The sequence below is a fragment of the Leptopilina heterotoma genome, unplaced genomic scaffold (assembly GCF_015476425.1).
Source record: "Leptopilina heterotoma isolate Lh14 unplaced genomic scaffold, ASM1547642v1 Lhet_187, whole genome shotgun sequence".
Taxonomy (NCBI): domain Eukaryota; kingdom Metazoa; phylum Arthropoda; class Insecta; order Hymenoptera; family Figitidae; genus Leptopilina; species Leptopilina heterotoma.
Window position 1 is genome coordinate 678,548 of NW_025110906.1, and position 21,554 is coordinate 700,101.

At 22.9% G+C, this 21,554-nt stretch overlaps 1 protein-coding gene across 2 annotated transcripts in view; it reads right to left on the reverse strand.

Moving 5' to 3' along the window:
- Nucleotides 1-21,554, reverse strand: part of LOC122500507 (connectin) — a 543,906-nt gene that overhangs the window by 408,092 nt on the left and 114,260 nt on the right. For both annotated transcript variants that reach the window (XM_043609469.1, XM_043609467.1), the window contains exon 2: nucleotides 17,953-18,021. The gene's annotated coding sequence lies outside the window, so the exon portion shown is untranslated. The remainder of the gene's footprint in view (nucleotides 1-17,952; nucleotides 18,022-21,554) is intronic.

Genomic DNA, 21,554 nt, shown 5'->3' on the forward strand with positions numbered 1-21,554 from the left:
AGTGGGTAATCTTTATGACAAAAAAAGTATTATTTATAGGGGAACATAGTCTAGGTCGGCCACCTTTTTGACTTTTGTTTATAACTTTTTTTTAAAAATGAATTTGGACAATTAAAGTATATGGTTGGAAAGTCCTGTTTAATAGGAACATTTTTTCTGTACAAAGTAAATTGACAGGTTTAAAAATGAAAAAGTTATAAAGATTTAAAAAAAAAAAAATTTGTAGTCCAGGTTGGCCATTACAGTCAAGGTCGGCCATGTTTAAAATTCAAAGGGCATTAATCGTTAAAAAATAAAATAACATGTTTGGAGTTACGGAAAATTGATTCTTTATTGTTTACAGTTTGTAACTTAATGAAATAACAAAATAATAACAATAAACAATATAAAAAAATAAATATAAATAAAAAAAAGTTTTGCACTAAAATATTAATAAAATTAAATAAAAATATTAATAAGATGATCAATTATATTATGAGTTATACAGAATTGCAGTTTTTGCAAATGAAGTAGCTCGTCCTCAACTTTGTGCATTTTAAACACATAGTGGCCGACCTTGACAGTAAGTAACATTACCGAATTGTTGTAAACAAAAAGAAATACGTTTCGGGATTCGATTTTTTACTTTGTTTTCCTTTCAACCATGAGTCCCACAAATTTTCTGCATACTTGCCTTGACGATTCAATTTGTTTTTTATCTTTTATTAATGGTTTTTCACATTATGCACAAAACTTTTTTTGAGCTTTTTTTGTACCGACGTCACAGAAAACACAATTTTCGATTTTCTGAAAATGTAATTGAACAAAAAGTTAGGTTTCACTAAGACAAGCTTCGACAAAAATGCGCGTAGGTGGCGCTAGTGAACTTGACAAAAAAACGCGAGTGGCCTACCTAGACAGTAGGCCAACCTTGACTACATTCCCCTACCAAATAAAGTATTATTTGTGCCGCAAATAAAATTTTCATATTTGGAATAAATAAAATTTTTATATTTGAAACAAAAAAATATAAAAAATATAAAATTCTTTTTTGGGATTTAATTATTTTCATAAATAATACAACTCATCAAAAAATTTCAATTATTTTTTATCAAATTTTCATCGAATTCCTCGATAAATGTAATTAGTCTTAAAAATTTTATTAAAATTCGTCCACAGAATTTAATTACTTAAAAATTTGTTGATAATATTCTTTATGAGAATTGAATTTTAAGAAACATTAAAATATTCAATAAATTATTTTTTTACATTTTAATAATTGAATTCTAGTAGAATTTTCTAATAAAAATTGATTTAAAAATGAATTTCAGTTAAAAACAAATGAATTTGAAAATTCTCAAAAAAAATTTTTCAAAAATTATTAAAAATATTGGATTTATAGACATATTTTAGTTAACAATAAAAAAAATTTAATTTTGGGGAAGTTACAAATTATTATTGCAGAAATTCAATTGTTTTTAAGAGTAGAAATTGTACAATGTAATTTGGAGAATTTCAGAGAAATTACAAATGATTGCAGAAATTCAATTATTTTCAAAAGTAATAAAATTCTTTGCAAATATTCAATTATGTTTAGAGATTTTTAAAAATTCTCATCCAAATTTCAATTATTATCTTTGGAAATAATGAAATTCTTCTCCGAAATTCAATTATTTTCAAAATTTTTCTCAATTCAATGATTCTTAATACTAAAATTTTCCAAAAAATTCAATTATTTAAACAAAATTTAATAAAATTTTTGTGCAAACCTTGAATTATTTTCGCATAAAATAATAAAAATTTCATAGGAATTCAATTATTGACAAAATTTTTTATAAATTTCTTTGCAATCATTAAATTATTTTCATAAATAATAAAATTTTTACACGGATTCAATTATTTTTGTGAATAATAAAATTCTCATTAAGAATTCAATTAATTTCAGAAATAATAAAACTGAATGCAGAATTTTAGTTATTTTTAATACAATTTTAATTGAATTCCTATATAAATGTAATTATTATTAAATATTTTATTAAAATTCGTCATACAAATTCAATTATTTAAAAATTTGTTGATAAAATTCTTTAGGAGAATTCAAGAAACAGCCAAATATTCAATAAATTATTTTTTTGTTTTTAAATAATTGAATTCTAGTAGAAATTGTACAATATAATTTGGAGAATTATAGAGAAATTACAAATGATTGCAGAAATTCAATTATTTTTAAAAGTAATAACATTCTTTGCATATATTTAATTATCTACAAAAATTTTTAAAAATTCTTGTTAAAATTTCAATTATTATCTTTGAAAATAATTCTTTGCAATCATTCAATTATTTTCATAAATAATAAAATTTCAACGAGGATTCAATTATTTTCGTAAATAATAAAATTCTTATTAGGAATTCTATTATTTTAATAAAAAGTAAAACTCGTCGCAGAATTTCAATTGTTTATATTTTTAATAAAATTTTAATCGAATTCCTCGATAAATGTAATTGTTATTAAAAAATTTATTAAAATTCGTCAAACGAATTCAATTATTTAAAAATTTGTTAATAAAATTCTTTATGAGAATTCAAGAAACAGTCAAATATTCAATAAATTATTTTTTTTGTATTTAAATAATTGAATTCTAGTAGAATTTTCCAATAAAAATTGATTTAAAAATAAATTTCAGTTAAAAACAAATGAATTTGATAATTCTCAAAAAACTTTTTCAAAAATTAAAAAAAATAATGAATTTATAGAAAAATTTCGGTTAACACTAAAAAAAATTTAATTTTGGGGAAGGTACAAATTATTGTAGAAATTCAATTGTTTTCAAATTATGTTAAAAAATTGTAAAATTCTTCTTACTAGGAATTTAATTATTTTCAGAAATAATAAAACTCAATGCAGAATTTCAATTATTTTGAAAACAATTTTAATTGAATTTCTCGGAAAATGTAATTATTTTTAAAAATTTTATTAAATTTTGTTAAAAGAATTCAATTATTTAAAATATATTGATAAAAATCTTTATGAGAATACAAATTTTAAGAAACATTTAAATATTCAATAAATTATTTTTTGAATAATTGAATTCTAGTAGAAATTGTACAATATAATTTGAAGAATTTTAGAGAAATTACGAATGATTGCAGAAATTCAATTATTTTCAAAAGTAATAAAATTCTTTGCAGATATTCAATTATGTTAAAAAATTTTTTTTAAATTCTCGTCAAAATTTCAATTATTATCTTTGAAAATAATGAAATTCTTCTCCGAAATTCAATTATTGACAAAATTCTTTATAAATTTCTTTGCAATCATTCAAAATTATTTTCATAAATAATAAAATTTTTACAAGGATTCAATTATTTTCGTGAATAATAAAATTCTTTTTAGGAATTCAATTATTTTCATAAATAATAAAAGAAATCGCAGAATTTCTATTGTCTTTAATACAATTTTAATCGAATTTCTCGGAAAATGTAATTATTCATCTGATTGAAAAAATGAATTTCAGTTAAAATTTTAGATAATAATTGAACATTAAAATATAGCGTAAATTTTTATAAATAATTGAATTTTGAAATTAGTTTTTAAAAAAAGTTTAATTGAATTTATTTATTTGAAGTTTTTATTTTTTAATATATATTTAATTGAAAAATTTAGGGGAACATAGTCTAGGTCGGCCACCTTTTTGACTTTTGTTTATAACTTTTTTTTAAAAATGAATTTGGACAATTGAAGTATATGGTTGGAAAGTCCTGTTTAATAGGAACATTTTTTCTGTACAAAGTAAATTGACAGGTTTAAAAATGAAAAAGTTATAAAAATTTAAAAAAAAAAAAATTTGTAGTCCAGGTTGGCCATTACAGTCAAGGTCGGCCATGTTTAAAATTCAAAGGGCATTAATCTTTAAAAAATAAAATAACATGTTTGGAGTAACGGAAAATTGATTCTTTATTGTTTACAGTTTGTAACTTAATGAAATAACAAAATAATAAAAATAAACAATATAAAAAAATAAATATAAATAAAAAAAAAATTTTGCACTAAAATATTAATAAAATTAAATAAAAATATTAATAAGATGATCAATTATATTATGAGTTATACAGAATTGCAGTTTTTGCAAATGAAGTAGCTCGTCCTCATCTTTGCGCATTTTAAACACATAGTGGCCGACCTTGACAGTAAGTAACATTACCGAATTGTTGTAACCATAAAGAAATACGTTTCGGGATTCGATTTTTTACTTTGTTTTCCTTTCAACCATGAGTCCCACAAATTTTCTGCATACTTGCCTTGACGATTCAATTTGTTTTTTATCTCTTATTAATGGTTTTTCACATTATGCACAAAACTTTTTTTGAGCTTTTTTTGTACCGACGTCACAGAAAACACAATTTTTGATTTTCCGAAAATGTAATTGAACAAAAAGTTAGGTTTCACTAAGACAAGCTTCGACAAATATGCGCGTAGGTGGCGCTAGTGAACTTGACAAAAAAATGCGAGTGGCCTACCTAGACAGTAGACCAACCTTGACTACATTCCCCTACGAATAATTGAAATTTGTAAAATTGAATATTGTAAATAAATGGATTTTGAAAATTGTAGAAGATCTTTTTCAAAAATTAATTGATTTAAAGAAAAATTTTAGTGGAAAATTCTTAAAAATAATAACTGAATTGAAATGATGAAAATAATTTTGAAGGAGTACAATATTCTTATAATTTAAAATAATGATTTTATCAATTTTCCATCTTTAATTATTATAAAACATGAAGAAATCAATCACTCCGAGTCAAAGACTCGGAGTTATCGATTTCTTCATGTTTTATACCTAGTTATGAAAAAATTTAATTTATTTATACAAAAATAATTGAATTGTATTCCGAAGAAATTTATAGAAAATTTGTAAATTGTAAATAATTGAATTTCTGTGAAATTTTTATTATTTTATCAAAATAATTAAATGTTTGCGTAGAATATTAATAAATTTTTTTTTAAATACTTGAATTCTTTTAGAAAATTTTATTAAAATACACGGAGAGAAGGGCGTAGTAGATTCTACTGACATGGCAGTTAAATCTACTAAACAAAATCGTTAGGTTTGGACTGACGGTACAGACAGTGCCATCTACTGCACTGTTTAGTAAGATAGTAAGATACACTGAGCAAACAGTATATTCTAGTAAACAGAGAGGTGTCGTAGTGTATTATACTAAACATACAGTTGGCGCCACTAACCGGTGCACTAAATGATTTACTAAACGCGTTCTGTCACATTTACTGCAACTCTTCTCTCCGTGTAATAGATGTTGAAAATCATTGAATTGAGGAAAATTTTTGAAAATCATTAAAATTTTGCCAAGAATTTTATTATAATTTTTGAAAATAATTGAATTTCGAATAAGAATTTTATTATTTATAAAGATAATTGAAATTTTGAAGAGTATTTTTAAAAATTTTTGAACATAATTGAATTTTTGTGAAGAATTTTATTAGGGGAGAGTGGGGCAAAATGGGGTAGGCGGGTCAAATGGGGTACCTCTGTTTTTCCATGATAGGTACTTTTAATTTTTTTTTCCTCGACATATATCATTCATGTTGATAAGAAACTGTTATTAATTATGAAGACACTCCAAAGAAAATTTTTTTTTGAAAGTTATACAACTTTTAAGTTTTAAGCAAAAAAAATATGAATTTTTTTCAAAATTAAAGTGCTCTCCAAACTTTTTGGGATAATGCATTTAATTTGGCAAGTGTGGGATCTTTTTCAGTACTTATTCTAGAGTAATTTCCAATAGAATAGATTGTTTAATTGTTTACAATAACTTGTAAACATTGCATTTTGTTTTAATATGCAGTGTGGGGCAGAATGGGGTACCTAAGTGTGGGGCATGCCGGAAGCTACGCCGTTTCATTAAAACTATTTAAAAACATTATATTATGCATATTTAAAGGTTTCCAGCAGAAGAATCGATATTATTGCTTCGAGGCATTTATACTATCGATGTTTCATTATCGGTATATCGATATTTTGCAATATCCATGTTTTTTTGTTAAATTCTAATAAATATTACTTGTTTTTTCATAATAATAAAGAATCCTACTTTTTGTTTGTATTTATAATCTCATACAACAAGAATTTAATGAATTTTGAAAAAATACTCAATGTTTTGTATAGTTATTTGATGCCACCCCATTTTGCCCCACGGGTGGGGCAAAATGGGATGTTAGCACTTTCTCAGAAAATACGATATAAGTTCTTTCAAAAATTTTTTTCTCCGCTATTATCATAATTTCCTCAAAGCTAAGTGTACAAAGAAGAATTCTGAAGTTTAGCTTAATCGATTTATTCGTTTGGTTCTCTGTAAACAGCCAATTTCAAAAAGGTACCCCATTTTGCCCCACTCTCCCCTACTTTTGAAAATAATTTAATTTCTGGAATCATTTGTAATTTCTCTAAAATTCTAATATTATATCGTACAATTTTCGAACTTTTCGTCCTTTTTTAATCAAATTACTGACTTTACTGACCTTTTTTTTAAAAAAAAAACTGACTTTTACGGATTTGAAGCAAATTTACGGACCTAGTTCGAGCCCTGTAGCAACCATACAATAATATAAAGTTGAAAAATATTATTTCACGAATTTAAATTCTTTGTAATTAAAAATCATTAAAATTTAGTAGAATTCATGTAGAAATTCTATATAGAATCATTCTAGTGAAATTTTGTAGAATGTTCACTAGAATTTATATAGAATCTATAGAATCTAGTGAAATTCTATAGAACTTTTTCAGGTGTGTGGTACCAGCGCTACCAACACAACAAACTCTTCAAGTTTTAATTAATTTCCACATTCAGTACCAACTACAATACAATTTTCGCTGAAAGAAAACGAGTAAAATTTGACACATATATATAGTAAAATAACGAAATATATTTCTGCATCGCGAGTGATAAATATTATTGCAAAACTCTTGAAACAATATATATATATATATATATATATATATATATATATATATATATATATAGTGTATATACACCATCAAGCATTCGTAATCTTCGCAATGGCTTTTAACGCCTCTCCTCCATCTATCTAGTTTTACTTCTCTCTCCTCTATTATATAGGTTTGAATCTGATCTCGTTCCCTTGCTATTTTATCCTTTCAGAGAAAATTCCCAATAACCTCAGTGAGACTTGGCGAACGGTTCGAACGCGACTGTTCGAAGCAATTTGAGAGAGGAAAGTTTTGGTGAATGTGAGTGTATAGGTGGAGGAGAAGAAGACGATGAAGGTGGATGGTTCCTTGTGCAAGAAGCATCTTCTTATTAAGGAAGTACTTCAAGTATTGAGTACACTTACTCTCTCTCCCCCTCCCCCTCTCTCTCTCTCACTATATACATTCACTCTGTGATCTTTGTAAATAATAAATTAACAAAGATATTCCATCGAAACAACACTTAAACTTTCGAGAGTGTATAAGAGATGAGAGAACTTTGATAAAATAGCATATCAAAAGATTATCATATCATAAGTCATAATAAGTTATCAAGAAAGGGAATATTTTTTTATTTTTTTCATTCGGCGCATGAAAAGACAATCTTAGGTATAACTAAATTCTTTGCCGGAAAGAGAGGAGAATATTCAAAGCCTCTGGAAATGAGACGATCAGTCACTATGGTGGATTCCTATTGTATAAACTACGCCACTAAGGCGATCCCGAATGTACTTAATTTTCTAAAGCTCATTCGTCGTTTGTTATACTTGGATTTAAAATTAATACAAATTATAAATTAATTTTTCCTATTTTCCTCGCAAATTTTCATAAGGGAATAATTTCATTATGCATCAATTAACTCTATATGATTAAAAATTTCTAGCAAAAAAATTTTTTTTGAAAAAAAATTCTATAATTTTGGTTCAAATTCTAACTCAAAAATCTATCGTTTCTAGCTTTTGTCAACAAAATTCTATTTTGTTGAAATAAAAATTTTATTTATCGCAAATAAAATATTTAAACCAAACAAAAATTTTTGGACAAAATTGACAAAAGCTAGAAACGAGATTTAATTTAAATTTAATGGAAATAAATAATTTAGTAGGCTTTGTGGCAAAAATATACTTTTATTTGACTCAAGTAAATTGTGTTTAATTTAAATAAAATATTTCTCTGGCTGTTTCAATTAATTTTAAAATCTCTTTTTATAAATTAAAAAGATTTATTAAACTGAGAGCAAACTAGACTTTTTATTTGTGTCAAACAAATTTTATTTGATTTCAATGAAATTTATCAAATAGAATTTATTTTGTTTAAATGACATTTTATCCTGCTCAAATGAAATTTTATTTAGTTCCAATAAATATTCCATTTGTGACGAATAAAATTTGTATTTAAAAGAAATAAATAATTCAGAAAGCTCTAAGATTAATAAGTTCATATTTAACTCAACTTAACTATATTTGGTTTAAAAACATTTTTCTCTGGGTATTTTTTTACTTGATGCATAATAAGTACCTAAATTTCGTTAATTATACATTTTAAATATATATATTTCTAATTTTGATTTAATTTTTAAATGACATTGTTCTGAGATTAAGGAAAAACTAAAGAATTTATCTCAGATTCAAATAATGAATACTTATTTGTTTCAAGAATAAAAAATTTATCTTGGAGTCGAATAAATATTTATTTGTTTCAAATAAATTTCCATTTCCATATATGAAAAGAAAGTTTCTGGAAGTAATTTTTAAAATATATTCCTGAATTATTCATAAAAATTTCTAAAAATATTACGAAAATCTTTCCAAACTGATTTGTTGCCCATAAACATTTATTTTTTGCTAAAAAATATTTTATACATTTTATAAAATAATATTTATTACAGCTTTTTACCTCATATTTTTATATACTATATTATGGTGCTTAAAAACGAAAAAAAGAATTTTATATTTTATAAACCCTTTCAGAGTTTGAATAAATAAATCATTTCTATAAATTCTATAAAATATTTTCATTGAAAATATTTTTTATTAACTTTATAAAATATTTTTTGGTAAAAATAAATCTCTATTCACAACAAACTCATTTGAAAAGCTTTTCGGAAGATTTACATAAAGAATTTATATTATTTTTCTTTTTTAATTAATTAAAAAAAAAAAAAAAATGTTTGTTAATCTAAAAAATGTAGGTATTAAATGATTATATTTATTATTTTAAATTTCTCTCGCGTTGACGCTCTAAGTTTTGAAATGAGATACAAATTATAAACACTCATAAAACAGAAATTCAGAAAATTGAAGAAAACTTGAAATCATACAAACTTTTTTCATTTTTTTCTTCTATATTAAAAAAACTTATTTATTTGATAAATCGAAATTATGCGGCAGATTTATTCTTTTTTCTTTGCACCATTTCTATTTTTCAATTACAATTTTGTAATAATATTCCAAGTTCTTCTTTTAGAGAAATAAAAGGAACAAAATATTGATAAAATCATATTTTTTTTAGCAAATTTTAAGTTTCTTTTAGGAAAAAAAGAAAAAAATTTCTATAATTTCTATTTGTTAATCATGATTTTTAACGAAATTATAATTTTTTTTAGAAATAATTGAAATAAATTACATACATTTCTATTTCATAATTACAATTTTTGTATGAAATTCTCAATTGTTTCTTTTTTTGAAAAAAGGAAATAAAGTATCTTTTACATTTTTCTGTCTCAATATTTTAACAAAACTTCCATTTTTGTTAGAAATAAGTAAAAAAAATTGGCACAATTTCCACTCTATCATCACAAATTTTTGAAAAAATCTCAATTAATTTCAAAGTAATAAAGTTCTTCGCAAAAATTTTTAAAAATTCTCCACAAAAATTTAATTATCTTCAATAAATAATAAAATTCATCTCCGAAATTCAATTATTTTCAAAAATTTCCCTCAATTAAATGATTTTCAATATCTACTTAATAAAATTTTCCAAAAGAATTCAATTCTTTAAAGCAAAATTTTTAGGAAATTCTACGCAAACAATTATTTTTAGGTATAAATAATAAAAATTTCACAGAAATTCAATTATTTACAAATTTTTAGAAATCTCTTCATAATAATTCAATTATTTTCATATAAATAATGAATTTTTTTTACAGGGATTCAATTATTTTTATAAACAATAAAATTCTTTTTAGGAATTCAATTATTTTTATAAATAATAAAACTCATCACAGAATTTCAATTATTTTTAATACAATTTTAATCGAATTTCTCGATAAATGTAATTATTCTTAAAAATTTTATTTAAATTCGTCCGAATTCGTCAAAAGAATTCGCAATTACCTAAAAATTTGTTGATAAAATTTTATGTTTTTTTAATTTAATTTTAAGAAACATTCAATTATTTAATAAATTATTTATTTTTGTATTAAAATAATTGAATTCTTGTTGAATTTTCTAATAAAAATTGATTTAAAAATGAACTTTAGTTAAAACTTTTTACAATAATTGAATTTTAAAAGCATGATCTTATCGTGATTTTTTATAAATAATTGAATTTTGAAAAGGTTTCAAATTAAAATCTCGGAAAATTTAAATTTTTCATACTTTTAACTAACAATTGTGTGGAATTAATTTTTTTATTTAGAAAATTTCAATAAGTCGTTTATAAAAATTCAATTACGTTTAATAAATTTCAATTATTTGCTTATAAGAATTCAATTATTATATAAAAAAAACTGAAAAATTTTGAAAATCTAATTTTTTAGATTAAAAAAAATTATAGTTACTTTGTCGAAATTCCCTTGATTATTTACAAAAATTCAAATAAAATTCCCAAAAAATTCAATTATTTTTTATTGAATTTTAAGAAATGTCAATTATTTCTTTATAAAAATTCCAACATTCTTGAAAAATCAAACTAATATTGTTTTAAAAACTTAATTTTTTCGATTTTTAATTAAAATACTTCGTTACCTATTTCAATTTTTTACAAACATTTTTATTTTAAATCTTTTCGAAATTAACTAATTATTGAAAATTTTAATTGCAACTCTCTCGAAATTATTGTAAATTTTCTTTTAGATTTAATTTAGACCTTTTAATGATTTTCCAAAATTTTTTCAATATTCAAATGAAATAAATACATTTTTTTTCTTTTTTAAATATTAACTTTTCAAAAAAGAAAAATCCTTGGAATTAAATTTTAAACATTTACTTAGTTTATAAGAATTAATTTCCATGATATGCAAGATATGAATAATTCTCTGAAAATTCGATTTCTTTTTAAATCCCTAGTGAAATTTTTTTTACTCTGTAAAATTTAAATAAAATATTAACATAAAAATCTCTACTGTTTTTTGTATCCAAAGCAAAATATTAAAGTACAAGAATGAAGAGGCATTAAAATTAATTTGTAATTATAAGAGAATAGGATACAAATAAGAGAGAAGAGGAAAATCGCGTCCTCAGGGAGAGACAACTATACCGAAATGAGAGGATTTTGAAAGACAAAGCCGAAGAAAATATGCGTATAGTGAATGAAAGATATAAACGATGTTGCAGTCCTCTCTTTCTCTCTTATATATATATATATATATATATATATATATATATATATATATATATGAATATAAAAGAGAGTCACAGTATTGGTTTAAATGGATTACTTCCGCTTTATTATAAAGCATTCCGGTATACCGACTGAAATGCGGTGAGCCGATCAAAGCCGCAGAGTATCGTTGCAAAATAATTTTGTATTTTAAATCACTTCTGCTCCGTTGTTAGTTTGATCTGATGGTTTAAAACGGAATTAATACTATATGTGAAGTGGGAATATATATATATATATATATATATATATATATTGTACACTTATATATTTAATCATTGGTCAAGCTCACGACCGATATATATACATATAGAATATACTGACAATGGATCGTTTCTCTTCTCAGGTTATTTGCTTTTCTCGCGCATACCATATATACAATTCACACATCCCGCATATAATGTCGTTTCATGTAAACAATTTCAAACTGAAATTGTCATTAATGATGACGATTGACACTTCTCTTTGAATTAATGTAACACTCTTAATTATTATCCATTTATTTATTATAGTGACGATTATTTATATAATTATGCTGGTGACGTTAATTGCCTCTTACAATTTTACAAATTACAGTGACACATGTCTTTTATGTCCACCCAGCTGAAAAAGTTGTATAGAATTTTACTAGAATCATTCTTCATGAATTCTAGTGAATATTCTACAGAATTTCACTAGAATGATTCTATAGAATTTCTATGTACATGACTTCTAAAAAATTTTAGTGATTTTTAATTACACTGTAAAAAACGGGAGTTAAATTTTAACTCTAGGGGATTCTATAAGAGTCGCACCCATTTGGGAGTTAAAGCGAAGGGAGTTAAATTTTACACAGTAAAAATAAGAATTAACTCCAAAAAGGAGTTAATTTAATAATTAACTCCCTTTTGGTGTTGATTTTTGACTCGGAAAAATTTCACTCCCAACTCCAGTGACCGTCAACTCCCTGAATTTTTTACAGTGTAGAAAGAATTTAAATTCGTGAAATAATATTTTTCAGCTTTATATTATTGTGTAATTATATTTTACATTTGATTTCTATAACAAATTTTAGGCAAAAATTGTTTATATCATTTAAATATAATATATCACTCTTTTAAATTAGTAACTTGAACCAGTGAAAGTATTTAAAAATACGTTCAAAAAAAAAGAAAAAAAAACATTTTAGTTAAAAGAATAAATTAAATTTCTTCATGTTTTATAATAATTAAAGATGGAAAATTGATAAAATCATTATTTTATATTATAAGAATATTGTATTTCTTCAAAATTATTTTCATCATTTCAATTCAATTATTATTTTTAAGAATTTTCCACTAAAATTTTTCTTTAAATTAATTAATTTTCGAAAAAGTTCTTCGACAATTTTTAAAATTCAATTCTTTATAAAAATTCACGCTATATTGCTTTTAATGTTCAATTATTATCTAAAATTTTAACTGAAATTCATTTTTTCAATCAGATGAATAATTACATTTTCCGAGAAATTCGATTAAAATTGTATTAAAAACAATAGAAATTCTGCGATTTCTTTTATTATTTATGAAAATAATTGAATTCCTAAAAAGAATTTTATTATTCACGAAAATAATTGAATCCTTGTAAAAATTTTATTATTTATGAAAATAATTTTGAATAATTGCAAAGAAATTTATAAAAAATTTTGTCAATAATTGAATTTCGGAGAAAAATTTCATTATTTCCAAAAATAATAATTGAAATTTTGACAAGAATTTAAAAAAATATTTTGAACATAATTGAATATCTGCAAAGAATTTTATTACTTTTGAAAATAATTGAATTTCTGCAATCATTCGTAATTTCTCTAAAATTCTTCAAATTATATTGTACAATTTCTACTAGAATTCAATTATTCAAAAAATAATTTATTGAATATTTGAATGTTTCTTAAAATTTGTATTCTCATAAAGATTTTTATCAATATATTTTAAATAATTGAATTCTTTTAACAAAATTTAATAAAATTTTTAAAAATAATTACATTTTCCGAGAAATTCAATTAAAATTGTTTTCAAAATAATTAAAATTCTGCATTGAGTTTTATTATTTCTGAAAATAATTGAATTCCTAGTAAGAAGAATTTTACAATTTTTTAACATAATTTGAAAACAATTGAATTTCTACAATAATTTGTACCTTCCCCAAAATTAAATTTTTTTTAGTGTTAACTGAAATTTTTCTATAAATCCATTATTTTTTTTAATTTTTGAAAAAGTTTTTTGAGAATTATCAAATTCATTTGTTTTTAACTGAAATTTATTTTTAAATCAATTTTTAATGGAAAATTCTACTAGAATTCAATTATTTAAATACAAAAAAAAAATAATTTATTGAATATTTGACTGTTTCTTGAATACTCATAAAGAATTTTATCAACAAATGTTTAAATAATTGAATTCGTTTGACGAATTTTAATAAAATTTTTAATAACAATTACATTTATCGAGGAATTCGATTAAAATTTTATTAAAAATATAAACAATTGAAATTCTGCGATGAGTTTTACTTTTTATTAAAATAATTGAATTCCTGACAAGAATTTTATTATTTAGAAAAATAATTGAATCCCTGTAATAGTTTTATTTTTTTATAAAAATAATTGAATATTATAATGCGAAGAAATTAATAAAAATTTGTAAATAATTGAATTTCTGTGAAATTTTTATTATTTATATACCTAAAAATAAATGTTTGCGTAGGATTTCCTCAAAATTTTTTTTTAAAGAATTTAATTCTTTTGAAAAATTTTATTAAAATAATGGATATTAAAAATTATTAAAAATAATTGAAATTTTGACAAGAATTTTATTATTTATAAAGATTATTGAAATTTTGAAGAGAATTATTAAAAATCTTTTAACATAATTGATGTTTTGCGAAGAATTTTATTACTTTTGAAAATAATTGAATGTCTGCAGTCATTTATAATTTCTCTAAAATTCTCCAAATTATATCGCACAATTTACGAACTTTTCGTCCTTTTTTAATCAAATTATGGACTTTACTGAACTTTTTTCAAAAAAAAAACTAACTTTTACGGAAATTTCACGAAATTTATATTCTTTCTAATTAAAAATCTATAGAAATTCTATAGAATTGTTCTAGTGAAATTCTATAGAATATTCACTAGAATTAAAAATTTTAAAAAATTAGCTTTAAGACTAAATAATAGTAATTTAAATAATAATATAGTAAATATTAATTTTAAATATTAATATTTAAAATATTAAACTCGACATAATGGATTAAATTTTAAAAGTATATTCATTCTATTTAAAAATAGTCGAATTCTAAATAATAGATAAAAAAATTTGAATTTCAGTAATAAATTCTTAAAGGACAAATTTTAAGAGCAGAATAATGTAAATCGGTTAATCACGAAATGTGAATAATTAACCAAAGAAAGATTATTAGAATTTAAATGAAGAAAATTCCATACTTTCTTATTAAGTGAATAGATGATGAGAATGTAAAAACATTATATCGAACAAATTATTAAATTTAAATATACAATTTTATAAAGAGTATATTCATTTTCTTCAATTTATTTAAATTTCACTTAGATGCATTAAACTCAACGGCAAATGAATTAAATTTTCCTTTTAATATCAAAATGAATCTTATCAACTTTCCTCTAAATGTGCAATCTCCTCCGTTTATTATATTATAGATTCCAATCGACTTTTTCAATTTTGTCAGCATTCAATTATTTCAAACTTACTTTGAAATTCACTATATTCCCTCTTTGCTGGCAAAAAAGAGATTATTTCAATGGTCAAAAAAAAAGTTATAAATGATTAAAAAAAATTTTATAATCATTAGAAATAGAAAAAAAAGAAATTAGATTTAAAATCACACACGATTTAACTGTAATACGAAATGAAAGTTAAAAGTTTCGATAGAAGAGAAAAGGATTTTAGAGCAGATTTTCGAAAAATATGAAAAAAGATGGAAATGAAAAGAGACTATAAAACTACAGTTGAAAATAAATGTCAGTTTCTCGTTAATTGGCTATGCGTTTCAATATTTGCCGTTTGTAATATTATGAATGTTTGAGAAAGAATTTTTCTTCCAACCAGTACATTAATTACAAAAAAGATTATAAAGAGAAGATACTTTTCCTCTTTATTTTGTGTAAACGAAAAATTTTGTATATTTCAAGAATTTAACAGAAAAATGTGCAAATAGTAATATTATACAATTAAAAAAAGAAAGAAACGTTTTTAGAAATTAACCTTTTTTTAAATATTCATTTTCCCTTTTTTCAATTTTCCATTTTTTTTTTCTAATTTTAATAAATGTAAAATATTAATGCTGGAAATCATAGAAAATTTTGATTTTATAGACAGATTACGATTATTCCCCTGAAACTGGATTTTCATTTTTTCGAATTAGATATTTTATGATTTTATTTCTTTATTATTTTGCTTATTATAAATTTTTCTTATTTAAAATTTTATAAAACTTTTCCAGTGTTTACGAGTAAGTTAATAAATTAAATTAAGTTAATAAATTTATCAACACAACTGTGATAAGGAATTTTTTTTATTTTGATCAAGAAAAAGATTTTTAAAGATACCAATTTTATACTTTTGGTACCACTTTGATATCGACTGGTACCAATTTATTGCAACTTTGATATTTTTTTGTACCAATTTAAACTTTTTGGTACCAATTTGATACATTTTGATGTACAAATTTGATACTTTTGGTATCAATTTGATATTTTTTGGTTTCAATTTAAAACTTGTTGGTTTCAATTTGATTTTAATTGAAACTTTTGGTACCACTTGGAAACTTACTGGTACCAATTTGATACAAAATTTGGTACTTTTATTATCAATTTTGGTACATTTGGTGTCAATTTAATACTTTATGATAATTTGGAATAGCTTTGATATTTTTGGTACCAATTTGAAACTTTTGGCGCCAATTTTATACATTTTGGTACAAATTTGATACATTTTGATGTACAAATTTGATACTTTTGGTTTCAATTTGATATTTTTTGTTTTAATTTAAAACTTTTGGTGCCACATGAAAACTTACTGGTACCAATTTGATACAAAATTTGGTACTTTTATTATCAATTTGTTACGTTTTGGTACAAATCACCATCTTTCAGTATTTAATCCTACGAATGTAGAAAAAAAATGTTAATTACAAAATTCCAAGCGCACATTTCATCCTAATCTTACTATCAAGCATAAAAAAGAAACAAAATTACCAACACAGGTCAATGAAGTAGAAGCAGAATAAGAAGAAATGCGAAACTGTGTATAATTTTTTAAACGACAAAGACTGAATTATCGGATATCAATAAAAGTTGAAAATCAATTTAAATCCCGGGTTTCTTCATTCACAGGGAAGCTACTCAACCATAACCATTTAGATATCGTTAAAGGTGTACTTCGTCAGGTAAACGAGCTATACCATTCCTTTCGATAAAGCTGACAATAAGTAAAAATCTTTAAAGTCTCATCCTGATTCTTATTGGATTTTTCTCTACAGCTTTTTTTTCTGCAATTCTTTTTTTTTTCTTTATTTTTTGCTCAAGTCCATTTACTGTACTAGAAAGTTACACTTCTCTGTCGATTTTCCCCGAGAACAATGAAGAGTGCGCGACGCTTTCCAGTATAACGATTCCCCAAGTAAAGTAGATATTCTGTCAAGTATCTGGACTGCGTCTGTATATGTGTGTATTTACTGTGTGTATTTATATCGAGTACAGAATATATATTATAGAGTACAGTGTATATATATATATATATATATATATATATATATATATATATATTATACAAAAAAGAGGGTTTGGTACCGCAGTCGATTTTTCGTCAGTCGATTTTTATCGAGTTACAAAAGCAAGGAATTAGCGCTGGCAGAATGAGAGCGTTTAGAAATTAGATTTCCTCTGACCGCCAGATGTTTCCTTATTTTCTGATTGCGTTTTCTGCCTTTGCTCTACTCTATACTCTACACTACTCTACTCTCTGTTGGAACTTGGAAGGAGAGAATAGAGAGGGAGAGAGAGAGAGAGAGAGAGAGAGAGAGAGAGAGAGAGAGAGAAAGAGTTTGCTTCATTTTCGATGGCACGAGGAAAACATCAGCGACAGCGATTCCATTGGCAGTAAAACCCTTGCGACTGTATATGTATATAAACCAGCTCGCTCTACACTTTTGGGACGAATTCGCGAAACAGTGCATATATACATGTCTCGCACGCTAGAGCCAAAAGAAAGTAAAATAAAATAGTAGAACGAAACGAGTGTGATTTACGGCGCGAAAAATCTGGCTCGGAAACTTTACTCGGTCTCTGAACAGGCATACAAAATAAAGTTACCTTTGCTTGATTTCCTAGATGCTCTTCGGATAAGTAGATTTCTGATGAAAGAAATGACTCCAATTTTACCTGCAAACAAAAATGGGAAACAATTTTTATTTTTTATTTTTCATTTTATTTAACTAATTTATATTTATTTGGTTTTTTTAGATGTATAATTTAATTTTTATACTTTGCTCCCTTTACATATTTTTACACTAATTTATATTCTTCTAACTTCAATTTTCGTAATTTTTAACTTATTTTACTCAAACATTTTCAATTTCAATATAACTCATAATAATTAACTATAATAATTTGAATGTTCTTTCATACCTTCATTCATTCACTTTTTCTGTCCTTCACACTCTGAAGTTGTCTTTTGTTTAACTTTTGTATTTTGTTAACTTTAGATAGAATTTATTATATATTATATTATTAAGTTATAATTATTTTTATTTTACAATTAATTCAAAATTGTAATGACAAATAGAAATCATAAGAATTTTTTTCACTTCTTTTCATTAAAAGACTAAAATTTTTTTAAATATTATGTTTTGTCAAATTGAAATTATGCAGATTTTTGTTCTTTACTTCTAAGCAAAATTAAAAAATTGTTAAACAACTGTAATTAAGAAATAGAAAATTTATTTATTTTGCATTATTTTTCTTTATGAATCACAATTTTTTTAACAAAATTATTATTTTGTTTTAGAAAAAGAAGAAAAATATTTACACAATTTCTATTTTTAATCTTATTTTTGGAACAAGATTTTCCACAGGAATTAAGACATTGAAAAATTTTAAATTCAAACCTTTTTTAAATTAAACAACTTATAAAAGTATTGTTATAAAACATGAAGATATCGATTGCTCCGAGTCGAAGACTCGGAGTGATCGGTTTCTTCATGTTTTCTAATAATTAAAAATGATTGAGAGATAAAATCATTATTTTATATTATAAAAATATTGTTACTGTAACTTCATCGAAATTATTTTCATCATTTTAATTTAATTATTATTTTCTAGAATTTTAAATTATTTTTTATGAAATTAATTGAATTCCTTGAAAAAATTTTATTATTTGTAAAAATAATTGAATTCCAGTGAAATTTTTATTACTTATGATAATAATTCAATGTTTGCATACAAGTTTATTAAAAAATTTTTTAAATAATTGAATTCTTTTTGGAAACTTTTATTATAATATTATTGAAAATCATTGAAATTAGAAAAATTTCTGAAAATAATTGAAATTAGGACAAGAATTTTTATAACATTTATGAAAATAATTGAACTTTGGAGAAGAATTTTGATATTTATAAAGATAATTGTGAATTCAAAGAATTTTATTAAAAAAAGAAAAAACTGTATTTGTTTCATTTGAATATTCAAAAAATTTTGGAAAATCATTAAAAGGTCTAAATTAAATAAAAAAAAAATTACAATAATTCCGTGAGAGTTACAATTAAAATTTTCAATAATTAGTTCATTTCGAAAAGATTTAAAAAAAAAATGTTTGTAAAAAATTGAAATAAGTAACGAAGTATTATAATTAAAAATCGAAAAAATTAAGTTTTTAAAATAATATTAGTTTGATTTTTCAAGAATATTGGAATTTTTATAAAGAAATAATTGACATTTCTTAAAATTTAATAGAAAATAATTGAATTTTCTGGGAATTTTATTAAAATTTTTGTAAAAAATCAAGGAAATTTCGACAAAGAAACTAATTTTTTTTAAATCTGAAAAATTAGATTTTCAAAATTTCTCAGTTTTACTTTTTTATGATAATTGAATCCTCATAAGCAAATAATTGAAATTTATTAATCGTAATTAAATTTTTATAAACGACTCATTGAAATTTACTAAATAAAAGAATTAATTTTACACAATTGTTAGTTAAGAGTATGAAAAATTTAAATTTTCCAAGATTTTAATTTGAAACCTTTTCAAAATTCAATTATTTTTAAAAATTCACGATATAATGCTTTTAATATTCAATTATTGTCAAAAATTTTAACTAAAATTTATTTTTAATTTAATTTTTATTAGAAAATTCAACGAGAATTCAATTGAGCTCCCGCGGGCAATAACTCGATCTGCGCTCGGACGCACTCTCTAATACCAGTCGGGTGGCAGTGAGTCGCGCAGAGGCGCTCACTGCTCCCCGACTGGTACTAGCGCTTGCGTCCGAGCGCAGATCGAGTTATTGCCCGCGGGAGCTCAATTATTTTAATACAAAAATAAATAATTTATTAAATAATTGAATGTTTCTTAAAACTGAATTAGAAAAACTAAATTTTTTCAACAAATTTTTAAATAATTGAATTCTTTTGACGAATTTAAATAAAATTTTCAAGAATAATTTCATTTTTCGAGAAATTCGATTAAAATTTTATTAAAAATAATTGAAATTCTGTGATGAGTTTTATTATTCATAAAATTAATTGAATTCCTAAGAAGAATTTTATTGTTTATGATAATAATTGAAACCCTGTAAAAAAAATTTATTTTTTATATGAAAATAATTGAATTATTACGAAGAAATTTATAAAAATTTGTAAATAATTGAATTTCTGTGAAATTTTTATTATTTATACCTAAAAATAATGGTTTGCGTAGAACTTCCTCAAAAATTTTCTTTAAAGAATTGAATTCTATTGGAAAATTTTATTAAGTAGATATTTAAAATCATAGAATTCAGGAAAATTTTTGAAAATAATTGAAATTTTGCAAAGAATATTTTATCAAAATTTTGGAAAATAATTGAATTTCGGAGAAGAATTTATTTTATTATTTATATTTTATAAAAATAATTGAAATTTTGACGAGAATTTTGAAAAAAGTTTTAAACCTATATATTTAATTGAATTTGAGTGAAGAATTTTATTAGTTTTGAAAATAATTGAATTTTGTCAATTAATTTTTTTTAGTGTTTCTAAACAATAATTTTATGATACATAGTTCTCAAAGAATTAAGTAATTTAAAAAGATATTATTGTCAGAAATAAAAAAGAATTTAAATTTTTGTATTAGATTCGTGGTAAGAAAAAATTATATTTGCGTAATGTATACATATTCGAAAAGAAATAAGTATACGTTAAGGTATCAAAATCCCTCTTTTATTTTCGCATATATATATAATTTTCCTCTTTTGTTATTATTCTGCACTTGTGCGATCGAAGGATACGTGACGCAAATGATAATAGGATTTCAGAAAATTTACGTAAGGGACAAGGGGATCCTAATTTTCTTTAGTTTCATACATCTCACACCGAAAAACCCTTTCCGTTTTAAGAGAAAGAGATGAGCTGCACTGCAATAACCCAAATGTAAACCGAAATAAAAATACCATTTTCTTTTATATACGAGACGCCAATTTTTTTTTCTTTTTCTCTCTTTCTTTCTTTTCATTAAATAAAAAAAGTATCAGTTTATATGATTTTCTTTTTCAATCTTCTCTTTTGAACAAAAATGGGAAAAAAATTCTCACTGTTCAAAAAAAGTATCAGTTTTATATCATTTTTTTCCAACTTTTCTTGAACAAAATGGAAAAAAAATTTTACAGTTCATCATTAAATGTAGAAGAAAAAGTATCAGTTCATACGATTTTTTTTCAA